Source organism: Arvicanthis niloticus, chromosome 5 (assembly GCF_011762505.2).
Source record: "Arvicanthis niloticus isolate mArvNil1 chromosome 5, mArvNil1.pat.X, whole genome shotgun sequence".
Classification (NCBI taxonomy): domain Eukaryota; kingdom Metazoa; phylum Chordata; class Mammalia; order Rodentia; family Muridae; genus Arvicanthis; species Arvicanthis niloticus.
In genome coordinates this window covers 67,323,531-67,339,742 of record NC_047662.1, presented here as the reverse complement: position 1 = coordinate 67,339,742, position 16,212 = coordinate 67,323,531, and the positions used below count along the sequence as shown (strand labels likewise).

Genomic DNA, 16,212 nt, shown 5'->3' with positions numbered 1-16,212 from the left:
CTTGAAGCTCAGAAGTAACCCAGTGTGCTAGGAAGGCACAGATGAAAAGCTTGGGTAGGGAGGAATTGTAAAGGCAGATGGGGAGTATCAAGTCACAGTTACATAAGAAGGCAGGACTCCTAAAGGGATGGTGACAGACCACTCAGAAAGCAGAAAAGAAGACTGTGAATGTTTTCACCACAAAGAAATGCAAACTAGGAAAGAGACATGTCAAAACTGAATTAAATGTTACAAAATGGATACATGTAGTGACATATGAATGGTACATCCCCCACAAATACGTAAAACTCTTACACTTGTGTATATTAGCTTCCATATTAATTTCAATTAAAAAGTTAATTCACTTTAATAAAAATAGGCATACACAAAAAATTAACAGCTTGATTCCTCTTAGAAAAGGCAACCAAGGTCACATCACAAAAGACATCAAAAGAATCTAACCCTTGGAAGAGTAGCATAAGAAATAGCCAACCAGGAGGTAATAGAGCCCTTTAACCCCAGCACTAGAGAGGCAGAGGCAGGCAGATCTCTGTGTTCCAGATCAGCCTGGTCATGGAGTGAGTTCCAGGGCAGCCAGGGCTATACAGAGAAACGCTGTCATAAAGTAAATAGACACGAATAGTGTAACAGGACATGAATGTGCCAATATACATAAATACTTTGCTTCCAATATGGTGTTTATAAAGCTCAAAACTGACTAAGCTAAAACTTTGTATTCCACGTAGCCACAAAAGAGCTCCAAAGGTTTTAATATTCATCATGGCATCTTGAGTTGACCTCTGCCATGTGCCTTAGTTCATGGTCACCTACATTTGACATGTGAGCCTAGACCTATGATATCACCCCTAAAGTATAGGAGCAGGGAGAAGTCACATGAGCACTTGCATCAATAATTCTTATTGGCTCTCAGCAACAATGGGAAACACGTATGGGTTGGGGTCAGGAAGCAAGAATGGGGGCCAGGGAAAGTCTGTACCTGAATACTCCCAAAAGGTCTTCCAGCACAAACAAACAACAACAACAAAAACCTGTCCTTGGGTATGATATTATGTGTTTGTAAATCCCCCATCCCAGATGAAGATAAGACACACAGCCTGCCTGCATTATAAAACAAGTTCAAGGCCAGCCTGGGATGAACCCTGAGACCCTGTCTGAAAGAGTGAGAAAGAGGCACACAAACATGCGTGCAGGCAAATGCGCATATACGTAAAATACAATGAATAAGTCATTGAAAAAAATGAATTGAAAAGAAGAAGGAAGAGGCTGAATTTGAGAAGAATAACTTCAACTTAAGATCATTTTGGCATAAAGAGGATAAAGACAGAGGTAGATTATAGCCATTCTTCCGGCTCTAAAATTATATGATTCTATAACAATATAGCTTTTATATTGAGCGATATCAGAAGAGTAAATGAAACCCAAACTTTAACCTGTTAACTTACAGACAGCTTCCAGCTAGAACTAAAATTAGTCATTGCATGATAAAGGCCCCTTTGTCATAGTCCTTTACTTTATGCCAGTGAGGAAAAAAAAAATAGTCCATTGTCAACCATAGAATATCAGGGAATTTCATAGGGGGCTGAGACAGTTCTCTTCTTTTTAAACTATCACTCATTATAAACATACTCATATATGAGATTACCACGCCTGTTTTTCAGGACAAGAACTGTCCTGAGAACAAAGCCCCTGGCCATCTTGCCCCGCCCCTAGGTCTGTGTTGACCCCAGAAGACTGACTGACTTCCAGTAAGGCTGACAGTAAATTGGCTTTACATAATCAGTCTCCATTACATAACATGGGCCAGGGACCTCTTGCCCTCTAGCACAGTTAAAACACTGTTCAGTTTTAAAGGAGGGCTGTTTTGTTAGCAGAGGTGGTATAAAACTATGAGTTTACAATATTTTCTTTCCCTCTTATTAAATGTTTATTAAAGCAATGCAAAGATACATGGACAAAGAGTGCTTTCCTGCTTCTACAAACCTCATGGATATGGGGGAAATCTTTTTTTCTCCCCTCCCCCTTTCAGGTCTCCCCTTATGCTTGTGTCTCTCTAATACCCCCCTGCAGGGAAACCCTCTCCCTGTCTCTTCCCAAAGGCACATTCCATTTGAAGTTCACAACCCTCCATCCCCAGGACTTGACTCTTTTCCTCTCCTCTCCTCTCCTCTCCTCTCCTCTCCTCTCCTCTCCTCTCCTCTCCTCTCCTCTCCTCTCCTCTCCTCTCCTCTCCTCTCCTCTCCTCCCCTCCCCTCCCCTCCCCTCCCCTCCCCTCCCCTCCCCTCCCCTCCCCTCCCCTCTCTCTGTTTCTTCTCCATAACACATTGTCTATTTGGAACCCCATTGTTGCACTACTTAGCTAACAAACTATAACATGCTAGCTCTGCTACTTTGTGACAGAATCCTAGACATGCTTTTTCTGAATCTGTACCTCTTCCCTCAAACCCAATTTTGAGCAAATGGGACCTCAAACAACTCTAAATACTTCTGGCAGAACTGAGATAGTATTTGTGGAAGATGGCTTCCTCCACACATCAAACCAGGCTTTCCAACCAGCATCGCTGAACTTCTGAAATCCTGTACCTTTGGCATCCCCTTGCTTTGGTGTAATACTGACCCTGAGAATGTAATTCAGCAAAATGTATAGTTTAAGAAGAAGTTACCACGCAAAGGATCCGTATGGGCAAAGTAACTTAGTTAACAAAGGAAACCCACAGAGCAGACGGGTAATACACTCTATTTCTGTTCTCTCACACATTGTGCTAATTCTGTTCTTCAACTTTCTTATAAAGAACTACTTTTTTGCTTAACAGGGAGATTAGGTTCAAAGCCTCACTTCCCAAGGATTAGAAGAAGGATTTGTTTGAGCCCTAGACTGAAATTTGTCCACATGGAATTAGCCAAAATCTCAGAGCACTGAAACTTAAGAGAGAAACATCACAGGAACATTGAAGAACAAAGTAGGCATGCCTACCACAGGAGCCAGGGCACAGGGACCAAGTTTTAGCACTGCATAGCCATCACCAGACTCCAAAGGGACCAGGACAATGATTCCCCATCTCTGCACTATGCTTAAGTCTAGTGTTGTCTGCTGAAACAGAGGGAGACTGAGAAAGCCAGGGGTGCTGCCAGGATCACCTGGGCTTCTGCCTTCAAGGCCTTTAATGTACAGAATTTGAAGACGCCATTCCGGTCATTGTCAAGATTGCTAACTTTCTACAGTGTGTTTTCAATTAAGTAAATAAAATGTGGTAATTAAATCAAGATTGCATAATATGTTTTTGATTTGTAATCTCATTTAAATTAATTAACTGACTCAATCCTTGTTTAGTTTTTAAACTGGCCTAGTTATGGAAAGAGTCCCCGGGAGCAAATCCAGTTTTCTATCTTTAAAAACAAGGCAGAGCAATCTGGCATGCTTAAAAATCAAGGGGAACTCAACAGCATACTGTAAACATGAGGGCATGAGTGTTCGTGCCGAGGAGGAAGAGCTCTATGGCCTGATGTTGACTGAAAAAAAAAATAGTTCTCACACTGGAGAGAAATAAACTAAAACATTATTTATTCAAAACATTTCTCTCCCAATTTTATGAAGATTGCATGTTTGTTGGGAGCAAAACACTTCCAGCTGTATTTTAAGTTTCTGAAGAGAGCTGTACAATTTATAATCTTTCATAAATGCCGCCCCGCATCTCACAATTCTCCACGAACACACCGCCGTGGACTTCAAGGAACAATCCACCCGTGCGGCTCGCCACAGAAAAATAATGAAGTCACTTCCAGAAGCCTGGCCAGATCCAGGAGGGTCCAGGATGAGATGGCGATGCTCACTTCCATCTGGGAGATATTTTGGCTTTCGGAGATACTACATAATACATTCTCCCCTACTTGGTAGCCAAGAAGCTTGCACTTTGAGAAACGTATGTGGAGCAAGCTGGAAATGAAAAGCAGAATGCCCTGAGACTCAAAAGCAAAATCACGGAGGGGAATTTAAAACTCAAGGCAGACTTTCAATAGAAAGCAAATCAATGTTTCCGCTCTTGGTCTGAGATTCTGTTAAAAGGAGCTTGTGGGAAGAGAAATGCTTCTTTCCCTGGAACGCCTTCAGCATTTGCTCCCTGTCTGCCAGAGGCTTTCATGCCTGCTCCAGCATGTCTCCAATTTTCCCCCCATTATTCTGAATCTTTTGCATCATACTTTGCCTACAATAGGCCCTTCTGTGCTGTGCCAGTTCATGTATTTTCACCAAACTTAATATTTCTTATCTAGGTTAAAACCAAACCAACACACTACTTTCTAATGTTTTACCTGTGATCTTTGTTCCCCGGGCAGGACATGTTCCTCTACACTGACCTGAGTCCGGACTCCTGCCTTCAGCCATTTGTACTCTGGCCCTCAGCAAACCTCTGCAGGCCAGAATCAGCTTTCCTCTCGCCCACTCACTAAAACTATGCAAACGGCCGGCAATGGTTCACACCAGTAAACCCAGTACTTGGGAGACTGAGGCAGGAGGATTGTTGAGAGTGTGAAGCCAGCTTGGCTTTTTCATAGTGAGTTCGAGGCCAACCTGAGATGCAATACCTCGAGACATTACATCGAGAACAAAAAAGTCAAACTAAAGATAACAATACTGGATAAGAAAGAGATAAAGGCTTAGCCTGAACTGACTGTAAAGGAACAAATGTGGTGAAGGAGGGTTAGAAGGGCACTTCATGGCCCTGAACACTGACAGTGAGAAAGGCTACGACATTCTTAACACATTGCATTTTAATTACTAATCCCCCATCCAATAATACCCTCCATGATAAATATTCCTGTTTTCCCTCCAAAGTCCTAGCAACAGTAGTAATGAAGAACTGGGTAGGTGTCCATTTGTCCTGCTGTATTTTAAACTTGTGGGATCACAACTCAACCTGAGTTTTATTTGCAGCTGATCCCAACTCTGCACACAGTAGGTACTCACATCTGAATGAACAGCTACAATTTTCTTGGAAGCAACATGGTAGCTAGTAACTCTTAAACAGTTCTGAATCCTAAATACAGAGTCAGTAATAACAATCATAAATTTGGGTTATTTCTGTTACCCACATATATTTTCATTTTTAAGTGTCTGCAACTTCTCAACAAATAAAATGTAGCAGTTAATTTGGTCAATGATTTCAAAGTCCTATTTTACTTTGTTTCAGTGCTTACAATAGGAATGTTCTCTAAAATATTCTTTACTTAAATAAAAATGTCTCTTTTATGTTAAACCTAAAAATCAGAAGGGCCTGGAGGCCCAACCATTCGACCCAGCACAGAGGAAGATACAAGCAGATCTCTAAGCAGGAAGTCAGTAAGGACTGTACTCTGAGACCCTGTCTTTCAAAACAAAGTTTGGCCAAGTCATTTAAATGTTTATGTTAAAATCATTATGTGATCTTATAGAAAAATTGATAAGGCTTTTATATCATCAATTGGTTATATGTGATTAATTGCCTATCTATCTTTGCTTTTTATTATATCATGGAACTTAAATCATTGATGTTATGGAATATCTGTATATAATCTGAAGGTCCCAATAGAGACTTTAACAATGGAGTAAGATGAGGAAGAACAGATTCCTACAAAGGGCAAAGGCAGTCCTGTCAGCTGTCCATCAACAGTTGCTGTTTCTGACACATCCTTATCATAGTAATAGATGAGAGAACCAAAGAAGTCACTTGGGGAACAGGAAATTCGATGATTGTGGCAGATAATGGCTTAAATGTTCCCACAGTTCCTTGATAAGTGGTTCAAAGAACTTCTGTCCCCATGTTTTCAGGGTAGAACTTAATTTACCAGGAAAGCTCCTTATATAGTGTACCCTGGAGCTAACAAGTTTTTAACAGAAAAAAAACAACAGAAAGAAGAGACAGAAACTTCCCATTGAAAACCAAGGCTGCACGAGAGGAAAGCCACTCAATTATATTGATAAAATAATTAGAAAAAAAGCTTACCCAAGTTTTTCTTCATTTTTAAAGGAAGATCAAGATTATTCTACTGAAAGAAATGTTTGAAAGAACTATAAAAGGTTTACAATCTAAAGTTACTACATATGTTTACAATCTGCAACCTTCAGGAAACGAAACATGAAAACTTGTTATAATTATGAAATAATAGTGTTTCAAATGGGTAATTTTAAGGAAATAGTTTCAAACTATAGTTAATTCTAACAGAATGGTAAATTGTTTTTTTTTTTTTATAAGCCCACTGTGGAATCTATACATGTTTTATTGGGAGATGAGGAAAAAAATATAAGGAAAGAAATGTCCACTGCCATGGCTGTTTTAAAGAAAGAGACAAAGAGAATGCAGAATAATGTGAGGATTCTGAGCTGTCTCAGAATGACTCTCATTTCATGTTTGGTTGAGATTCAAATTACCTCCTCATAAGTCAACTCTATAAACTAAATTCAAAAATATGGTGAGCAAACAAGAACCTGCAAACTCTATCCATACGTTATCCATATGTCTTAACCCTAACGATATCATACCTACATAATCATATCCATCAGTGACTTCAGAGGTGACACAATCTTAGCCAAGACAGACTTATCTTCCATGTTTAATACAACCATGGCTAGAGTTCTTATTTCCCAAACTGATTGCCATGCCAGCCTTTCAAAACGGACACTACCTTCCAATCAAAGAAACAAACTATGTACATATCTAACCTACAGCAAAATCATAAAGGAACCCAGAAAACCATGTTGGTATTTGCAAGTTATAGATAGTGCTTGATTACAAACAGAGCTAACAAATTCTTTGCAGATTCTGGGTTCTTCCTCCTAATGATCTGAAATTCTTTTTTTTTTTTTTTAAACCCTAGCAACAACAAAAATTACAGCCCATCACAGGTTGGTTCTTGTTTCAAAGAGATTTAGATGCTGGTCCTAATTAGAGAAAACAAATTTGTTTTGAACAGATTATTAAAATTTGACTGTTAATCAAGGAGATCACCCATGGAGAACTTTTAAGAAGACTACTCAATCCTGTATCCGGTAGGATAAAAACACTCAGTCATTCCATTCCAGCAAAAATAAATAAATAAATAATAGGTGTGAGAAAACTCTGGATGATCTCACAGAGGCTTCATGCTTCCTCAAATTCCTTTTCCTGGAAAGTATTCCCCACTCCTTGAAAAAGAGAATGGCAACTGGTCAGTCATCCCTTGGTTTCTGAGTACTGTCTTGATGGTTCTGTTGGTTAGATAAGTCCACTAGGCAGGAGCAATAATGGCAGGACCAAAGAAAAGGGGAACCCTTCTTGCCTCCTGTGTGTCTAAATACACCTCCACAGGAAGTAGTTTGCTCTCTGCTTGCTGGTTCGAGCTACCACTGGACAGGTTCCTTCCCTTGTACATCTGTATCTCCATGCAGCTCCACTCAAGGACTCTAGAATCAGGGCCTCTTCTCTTGATCCCTCTGCTTGCTGGTAGCAGGGAGCTGGTGTCTGAGATGCCTTTCTCATTTGGCTTTTCAGCAATTCTAACATTTTGGGAATTGATCCCTTCCAGGAAATTCCTTCTACTGGGATCTCTGGGAGGAGTTCACACTATTTCATATCTAATAGAAGCAAATGAATTCTGAAGTCTGACATGTTTATCACTCTAGAATCACCGTCAGGCAATGAAGTTAGTAAATATAAGTCAGATTAAATATAATGCCACTTGGAATATTCAAATAATTATTATTATCATGGAAGGAAGGAAGGAAGGAAGGAAGGAAGGAAGGAAGGAAGGAAGGAAGGAAGGAAGGAAGGTATTCCTCCACACAAGGCTATACATCTTTGGGCTGCAAAACTTAGGAACTTGATGGATTTTTATATAATGCTATGTGGCTGCATTTCCATGTCCTTATACTTGGCTGAGTTACTTGACACTCTCACCTTAACCAAGTTTTCTTTTTATGTCTCTCTGGATTAGTTTTTTTGTCAACATGACAAAAGACATAGCTTTCGGAAAAGGGAACCTTGACTGAGAAAATGTCTCCACCAGACTGGCCTGTAGGCAATCCCAAGGTGAGTTTTTTGTCGTCGTTGTTGTTTGTTTGTTTGTTTGGGGGGGTTGTTTTTTTTTTTTTTTAATTCATGATTGATTTTGGAGGACCAGCCCATAGTGGATGATGCCACTCTTGGAATGGCAGTCCTGGGCACTAAGAAAGCAGCACTATTAAGAAAGCAGGCTGAGTAAGCCGTGGGAAGAAAGCCAGCAAGCAACACTCCTGCATGGCTTCTGCCCCAGCTCCCGCCTCTGGGTTCCTGACCTGAAGACTGTTACCAGGAAGTAAGAGGAAATAAACCCTTTCCTCTCCAAGTTGCTTTTGCTCATGATGTTTTATCACAACAACAGAAACCTAACTAAGACAATGTCTCACTTATCCGCTATTATCCAAGTTTGTGATGTTTGCGCAATTACCATTGAACACATACATTGAAAACTCATGTTTATTAGAAGCTGGAGAGATGGCTCAGCAACTAACAGCATTTGCCACTCTTCTACTGGACCCAAGTTAGCATCTCAGCACCCACTCACAACCCCTTGTATGTAACTCCAGCTCCATAAAAGATAATTCTCTTTCTTGGACTCTGTCAGAACCTGCACTCACTTGTGCACAGACCCTCACCAGCACCACATGCACACGAACACAGAAACAAAAAGGAAAATGTTATTAAAGAAAAACTATGTTTATTAAGCTATTTTAAATTTGATTCTGATATTTATTTTAATTAATCTCTGCAGTGTATGGCAAAACCTGTAAATTTAAGGAAAAATATTTATTGAAAAAAAAGAAAATAGGGGTAGAGTCTAAGTAGACAGAAAAGGGCCATGGAGAAAATTTGGCAACAATATCTACTTTTTGTGTTTCTCATTCCTCTGTTTATGCAAGTGAGATAGTTACAGAGCACTATTCCCTTGGCCCAGGGGCAAGGCTAACTAATAGCTCTGTTAAAGGATGAGAGTTTCCCCTCTGCTATTTCACAAACAGGCTTGCATTGATTGACTTTTTTCTTTCTCTTTACCTGGATTAGTTTTTGGCTGAACATTCATTAAGGTTAAGGCACAACAAGAGGTGATGAGGTAGTCTCAAGGTCATCATTCCTCCCAGGAGGCTTCCAGGAACATATCTAAATGCAATGTCACTCTTTTACTTAGGATAAAATGAAAAGTAGAAACTCACCCAAGAATTTTGAAACTACAATTAAATATCTTTTTAAAAACCCAAGTGTGTATACTTTAACTAACTTCACACTGTTTCCCATTAGAAGTCAAAAGCAGAGGCTCCTACGTGTGGAAGAGGGTTCCTCTGCTGGGGAACAATATCATACCCAAGCCTCCATGGACACTGGGTACTTGAACCAAGAGGGTAAAGATATGTTATCTTTAACCATAATAAAACAAAGAATAGTGTTAAGATGCTGTAGTTAATTGTGTCTACTCCCCAGGGAGGGCAACCACTAAAGCTGCTTCAAATCCAATGGGGAGATCAGAAGTAATTTTATTCCCAATTTTCCTAGTTCCACTAAAAAAATAAAAATAAATCAGCCCAAAATTCATTATATTCATTCAGGAACTATAGAATCTACAGTATAACCACAAAGAAGGAAAACAAACAAACAAGCAGGCAACTCACTGAGACTAGTTGGGTAAGTTTTGAGTTTGCAGTTTAAGCAAACCTTTGACATTGGATCTTTGCCTTCCTAATCTGCTCAAACTTTGTTGTCAATCTCACGGGAAGTTTTAAAATTGAGAATTGCAAATGTAAACTTTCCATTGTTCCTATATTACTGAAGAATACAGCAGGTAGCTTGGATCCAGTTAATCAGAAAATGTGCAAAATCAATTCTCCAGATTCTGGGCCAGCTAGACAACAACACAGAGCTCTTTCTTGGTTTACACTTGTAGGAGGTGATGGAGACCTCAACAAGGCCATCAGAGCTTTGCAAGCACTTTCTCCAACATCATCTGCAATTCTAAGAGAATGCTGGGCCTGGCTCCTTTCCTTACAAATGTGGCTTGAGACCCCGCAGTGACATAACACCTCACCTCCATTCTTCCATGCCCTTACCCTAGGGACTTTGTGACCTCAGGGACCTCAAAGACACACTCTACCTCACTCCTCTACCTCACAGGAGCTATAGGAGTACTTTTGAAATGTATATTTGTTCCAATCCACTGGGCTATTAGAATAATGACTTTGATCCCTATAGGCAAAGTTGTCATAAAAATAAAGGTATTGTTGTCATTACTCTAAATGAGTTATTTATGAATGATCATCTTGATGGAGCCCAGCCCTCAGATATAAAGCAGAAAATTCTACTAAGTCCTCTAGGGGACAATTGCCTTGTGGCAATTAAACCCATAACCGCATTTCCTTATTACTGTTACAAAAGACAATAGTTCAAGGAGAGGCAAAATAGGGAGTTAAAGAAAAATGAGGCTGTCTTCAACGAAGATGCTGAGCTTGCGAATGTGGGACCCAAGGCTATGGGTGAACTCTGGAGAACATGTGTTCCAAATTAGCAGCGTTTGTTAGCCATATCAGAAAGTCAGGTGTCCCTGAGGCTGCAACTTTTTAGCAGAGTTTAGAAGTCAAGAAAAGGAAGGGTAAAACTGCAAAGGTGACCTGGGTCCAACTCTACAAAGGCTACTGCAAAACAAGCACAAAGAGGTAGCTCATGCAGAGCTAGTCTCACAGCAAAGTCCAAAAAGCATGCAAGAACATTAGGCTTGCGCTTGGGAGAAAGAGCATGTGTCCAGTTTTACAGGAAATGTCAGGGAAAAAAAATTCAGGACCATGCTGAACTTTCTGAGTCTTTGGGCAGGATGCAGCCCTCCTCTCTGTCAATCAGCAGATTCCATGAGAATCAGTAGGTAGGTCTATTTTAGTCAGAGTTCCATGGTTCTCAAATGGAATTTTCTTTTTTTCTAGGCAAAGAATAAAATTTCTTTGCCTTATAAAGTATTAGAGAGATGCTGGGCAGCTCAGTGGTAGGGCACTCACCTGACATGCAGTAAGGCCCAAGTTCAATCTCCAGTATTTAAGAAAGAAAGAAAGAAAGAAAGAAAGAAAGAAAGAAAGAAAGAAAGAAAGAAAGAAAGGAAAGAAGGAGAAAGAGACACAAAATCCCCTATCCAAAATGGACATCAGAACGTACACACAGGTTGTGGTAGTCCCATGTGTCATGAAAAACACTTCATAAAAACATAGACCTTAAACCAGAAAATTACTTAAAGGAAATTTCTCATTATTAATGTTCTAGAACTTCAATCTTCTAAAAAGTGTTATCTACTGACAGTTTGTGTCCACTGACGAAAGGTGAGCAGGAGGCAGTCCAGAGAGACGGACCGGAAAGGACAGGTGAGACCATGAGCTTCGTGAGAACAAGAAATCTTGCTTGTCCGATTCTGCAACCAATGGCCTGTTCAGTGCACACATTTGGTGAGTGTGAGAGCCGTTCAAAAGGCCTGTTAACAGTACTAGTTCCTGAACCTCAGTCCAGTGGTTCTGTTTCCTGCAGCAATGCCAGGGCCAAGGAAATGGAACTTCCATTCTGCAAGCTCCTGCTAATTCACCCACTGTCCCCAGGCCAATACAGGCTGCTAATTCTTATTCACAGACACCAAACAGGAAAGCAAAGACAGGTTTGCAACTATCAAGTCCTAAAAAAAAAAAAAAAAAAAAAAAAAAAAAAAAAAAAAAAAAAAAAAAAAAAAAAGTGAGCCTTTAGCCAAAACCTATCTCCACATTCTTCTCTTCCTGCCATGCAATGCACTAGGCTTTGGTCAAAGATCACAAGTGAACTGACAATCCTAAAAAGCAACTGCACTCAGATCCACACTGAATCCTTCTGAACTCTATCACACTTCACAGAGCCCTGAACAGAACTGTACTAGAAGCACCGTCCGGATTGGCTCAGGGATGCTTCAGGTTCAGATCCAAGAGATCTGAAGTGACCCTAAGTTCCACTCAGAGCATTCAGTGCTAAGTTTTCTCCAACTTGAGCATAGAAGGATTCAAAAGAAAACACAAATATTGGCAAAGGTGACTCGAGGTTACTTGACCTTTCTGAAGGAAGGAAGATTTTTGGCAACCATAACCTGGCAGCTGTCTTGAAGGCAAGGCCAGGACACAAAGAGGAAGACAGGAAGCAGGGAGCTGGCCATGTGTCCTTGGCAGGCAGCAGTGCAGCAGGGTGAACCACCTCATCCCTGCCAAACCAGAAACAGCGGGGAAAGCCCAGCTAATTGGCAAGTCACAGCCGGCTACAGTGTCCATCCTCTGCTTTAAATGACTGATGAAACTAAATGGAATGCCAGACCCTAATCTACTTAGCTAGGATCCTCCTCTACTCTCTCAGAAACGTAATTTGCTCCAGTGTGTGTTTCCCAGGGAAGTGGCAAGACATATCTTATAAGATGGCAAGGGCTGAAGACAGTTTAAAGAGAAAATGTTCTAAAGTCTGGTTATGCCGATGGACATCTTGCTTCTGAGGGGTGCGTGCGTATACGTGTGTGATTTTTAACTAGCAAGCCTTCCACTGTTTTTTTTTTTTTTTTCCTACTCAAAGAAAATGTAGAGTCAATGTTGCACACTGAACAAAAACTCTAGTCCATTTGCAGGACCCAGACATCTAAAAAAAAAAAAAAAAAAAAAAAAAAATGACAAAGCCCTGTAAGACACCCAAGGAAGCTGCAGGGCCACACCCATTTACTGCAAGCTACTGTTTTTCCTTAGGCATTAGCTGGCTCAACTAAGGGATGATGTAGCATCATCTCATGGCTTCTGGGTCTTTGCCTGCTAAAGTAGGGACTCACACAGGGAGGAAGGGCAGAGGAGACTGTGCCAGTAAACTGAGCCTCACTGGCTGCTAACACTGTGAATCTAGGGACCAGAGTGCATGGTTTGCTCCCCGGAGAGCACTCAGTGGTTGGACACATTTTTTTTTTTAAATGTATCTGTTCATGTGTTCTCTAAAAGTCACACCAGAATTTCAGAGTGGCTTCTGCTTCTTTAAACACAGCAGCAAATAACAAAATTAAATTGAAAAGATATCGCAAACACTTTCTTTCAAACTAGAGAAAGAAACATCCTACAGAGAAACACAATCTACTGTTTTCTACAAGAAATGTCTTAAAGTCACAGAACTTTCATCCTTGAAGAATTTTCTCCCTCAAAAAAGAAAAAAAAAGTTAATATAGAAAAATAAATGCTTGACTCTGTTCTGAAGTAACACTGAAAAGCAAAATAAAAAGAGAATATTCAAACTCTGCCGAACCTCCGCCTAATAAGGTCAAAAGTAATCTCCCAACCAATCGGCATCAGAGTCCGGGTGTCTGACCACCATGACTGCTAGTCCCATCAGCCACAGGGTGTCCTAACTGACTTCAGATCCATGTATCTAGAACCTTCAAAGGCTCTAACGTTTTGCCTTTGGGGACCAATTCCTTTGTCTATGTAAGATTCTTTTTGTGGGAGCTTCTTTCTAAAGTGGATGCCTAGCTCTTTCTCTACTGTGGGACCCTTTGGTCCTATCACAGTCTAAGAAAATCCTTTCACTGACCCACCTCCTGGCCCCTGCCTGTAATCCCAGGGCAGACTCAACCAGCTCCACTTTGCTAAGTTCTCTTCATTGTCTGGGACTCCCATCATGTGTAGCTAACCCTGCTCTCTCTCTCTCTCTCTCTCTCTCTCTCTCTCTCTCTCTCTCTCTCTCTCTCTCTCTCTCTATATTGTTGTTGTTCCTGCAGGATCTCTGCTCACTCTCTCTCATTTCAGTGAACCAGAAAGATTTGCCGGAAACCCCTCACCTCAAAGGCCCACTTCCAGGTGTTGGCCCAGACCTTACCTTCTAAGGCTCCTCCCCCTTGTTTTGTTAATTGCAGGTCTCCATGCTCTTTACCCATGTGGCTTTCATTACTGAAATGTCCCTACTCTGACGTCAGACAAACTCCAATTTCATCTTTAAAGTGCTTGATTTCCTTCATCTGGTATATTCTTCCTGGCCCTCTTCCTGCACCCACCTAATGAGACCACCCTGCAGGGCCCACATCACTTCAGTCCCATCTCTAATACAAGGCTTTAACAGTGTTAGGGCTGGTTGTACATGTGTTGTTTCCCTCACAGTTGTAACTGACTGTATCCTAATGTACCTTGTACAATCTGGGGTATCCATTTACATTGCAGAAAGGGTGTTATCTTAAATATCCTATCCATAGAGAAATGGGATGAAAAGCATACATCCCCTTAGGAAAGACAGAACAATTTAAAAGAAAGATAATAGTGAGTTACCAGATTACCCAAACAATTAACACCCAACAGTGAGATTCCGAGGCTAGAGAACAGTTCGGTGGTATGGATGCCTACTACATAGTATGCATGAGGCTGTGGGTTCAATCCCCAGCAACAGACAGAAATACATCTAAGTTTCAAGTGCATTTGGTCATTTGTTTATTTTTAGAGGACTGAAAACCAACAACGTTCCTTCCACAGTTATTAAGACTATTCACTTAGGAAAAATAAATGGTTCCGCTTGCTGGGTGTGGCAGCATATCTATCCCTTTAGCCCTAGCACGCCAGAAGCAGAGCAGACAGATCCTGTATGAGGCCAGCCTGGTCTACATAGTTTGTTGGGCCAGTCACATAGTAAGACCCTGTCTCCAAAAAAATATAGAAGTTTAAAAATAAGCAGACTCCAAATATTTAAAAAAATAAATAAATAAATTGTCATTGTCCTCAAAGAGATCCAAAGCACATCCAAAGTCTCCATTTGCTCACTGATTTCAGCTACTAACACATCTTGGGGACCACAAGCAGCAGACCACAAGCACTGGTTTGCATCTGCAGAGCATCATGGGTAAAGGTGACGGCAACAATGAGACAGCCAATGAGAGGACTGCACAGCAGCTGCATGGGTGAGACCCCGCTGTGAGAAGAGCGGCTTACCAAGGTCTCTGCCCTCTACCATCTTCAGTGGAGAGGAATCCATGGGCTAGCTGGGAAGCTGGAGAATCAAATTAGTAATTATCTCAAGTTAAAAAACCATTATGTGGTCTAGGACCTGGAGGAAGACTAAATGAAAGACTCTTTAAAAGTCCTAAGAGAAAACACCATAAAAACTGGTTTTCTATTACTATGCCCACCATTAAGAAAAAAAAAATACTATCTTAAAAAAAAAAATCATAACCAGGGCTGGAGAAATGACTAAGGGCACTGGCTGCTGCTCTTGCAGAGGACACAGGTTTGGTTCCCAAACTCACATGGTGTCTCACAACCATGCACAACTCCAGTACCAGGGGATCCAATGCTCTTCTGACCTCCACAGGTACCAGACATGCCTGTGGTTCATACACACACACACACACACACACACACAGACACACACACACACACATAAAACAATGATATATTTATAAATCTAAAAAACAGAAAAAATTAAGAAGAAAAATATAACCAGGTTTTCAAGTAGGAATAAAGGAAATTATAAATTTTAAATTCTGTTTTTAAGAAAATGCTTTGATATGTATGGCATATATGCATGGCTTTCCCTAATTTATGAGAACTGTATGAGCAAGTCACTGCAAAGACACCTCGTTGACTATGATGTCATATTCCTTATTGGTGTGTGGGGGGGGGGGTCCTTTTTACAAAGTCAATTAATTCCAAATTTAGCTGCAAAACCCCATGACCTCTACAATTTTTTAGGTTAGCTAAAAAAGATCTACTGACTGGCTTTGTGAGCAGAACAGTTGAATGCTACTCTAGATAGAAAATTATTTCTTTCAGTCTATAAGAATAATTATCATGGCGATCACACAATTATTATAATTATATCTGTAAGAACTGTTATTGGGAATTTATCTCTGAAGCCGTCTCATGCATTGCAGGGGACATTTATCCTTTTTAATGATCACCAACACAAGTGTCTTTATGCAGCTACATAAGCGATTTTACCTCTTTCTATTAATATCTTCTTGCATGCTTTGGGAGCCAAAGGAGACAGCCCCCACATTTTCCCCCCAAAGCAATTCTTTGAGTCAAGCCAGGACTGTGGCATTTTTGAGATAGAAAACTACACTTCCCCTTCATGGCAACCTAACATTCACAGTATGCTTTCCTAAATAGATGGACAGCCCCCCCCCCCAAGCCCCTCAAATCTGTGTTTCATAAACTGTACTCTAAGAGAAGTAGCAATA

The 16,212-nt window shown here is 40.6% G+C and overlaps 1 protein-coding gene across 7 annotated transcripts in view; it reads right to left on the bottom strand.

Annotated features, from left to right (window-relative positions):
* Nfib (nuclear factor I B) overlaps nt 1-16,212 on the bottom strand; it is a 215,235-nt gene that overhangs the window by 97,498 nt on the left and 101,525 nt on the right. Inside the window, exon 1 of one of the 7 annotated variants that reach the window (XM_076934725.1) lies at nt 4,306-4,326. The exons of the other annotated variants lie outside the window; for them this stretch is intronic. The gene's annotated coding sequence lies outside the window, so the exon portion shown is untranslated. Of the gene's footprint in view, nt 1-4,305; nt 4,327-16,212 lie in introns of those variants that run through there. 7 annotated transcript variants of the gene reach the window in all.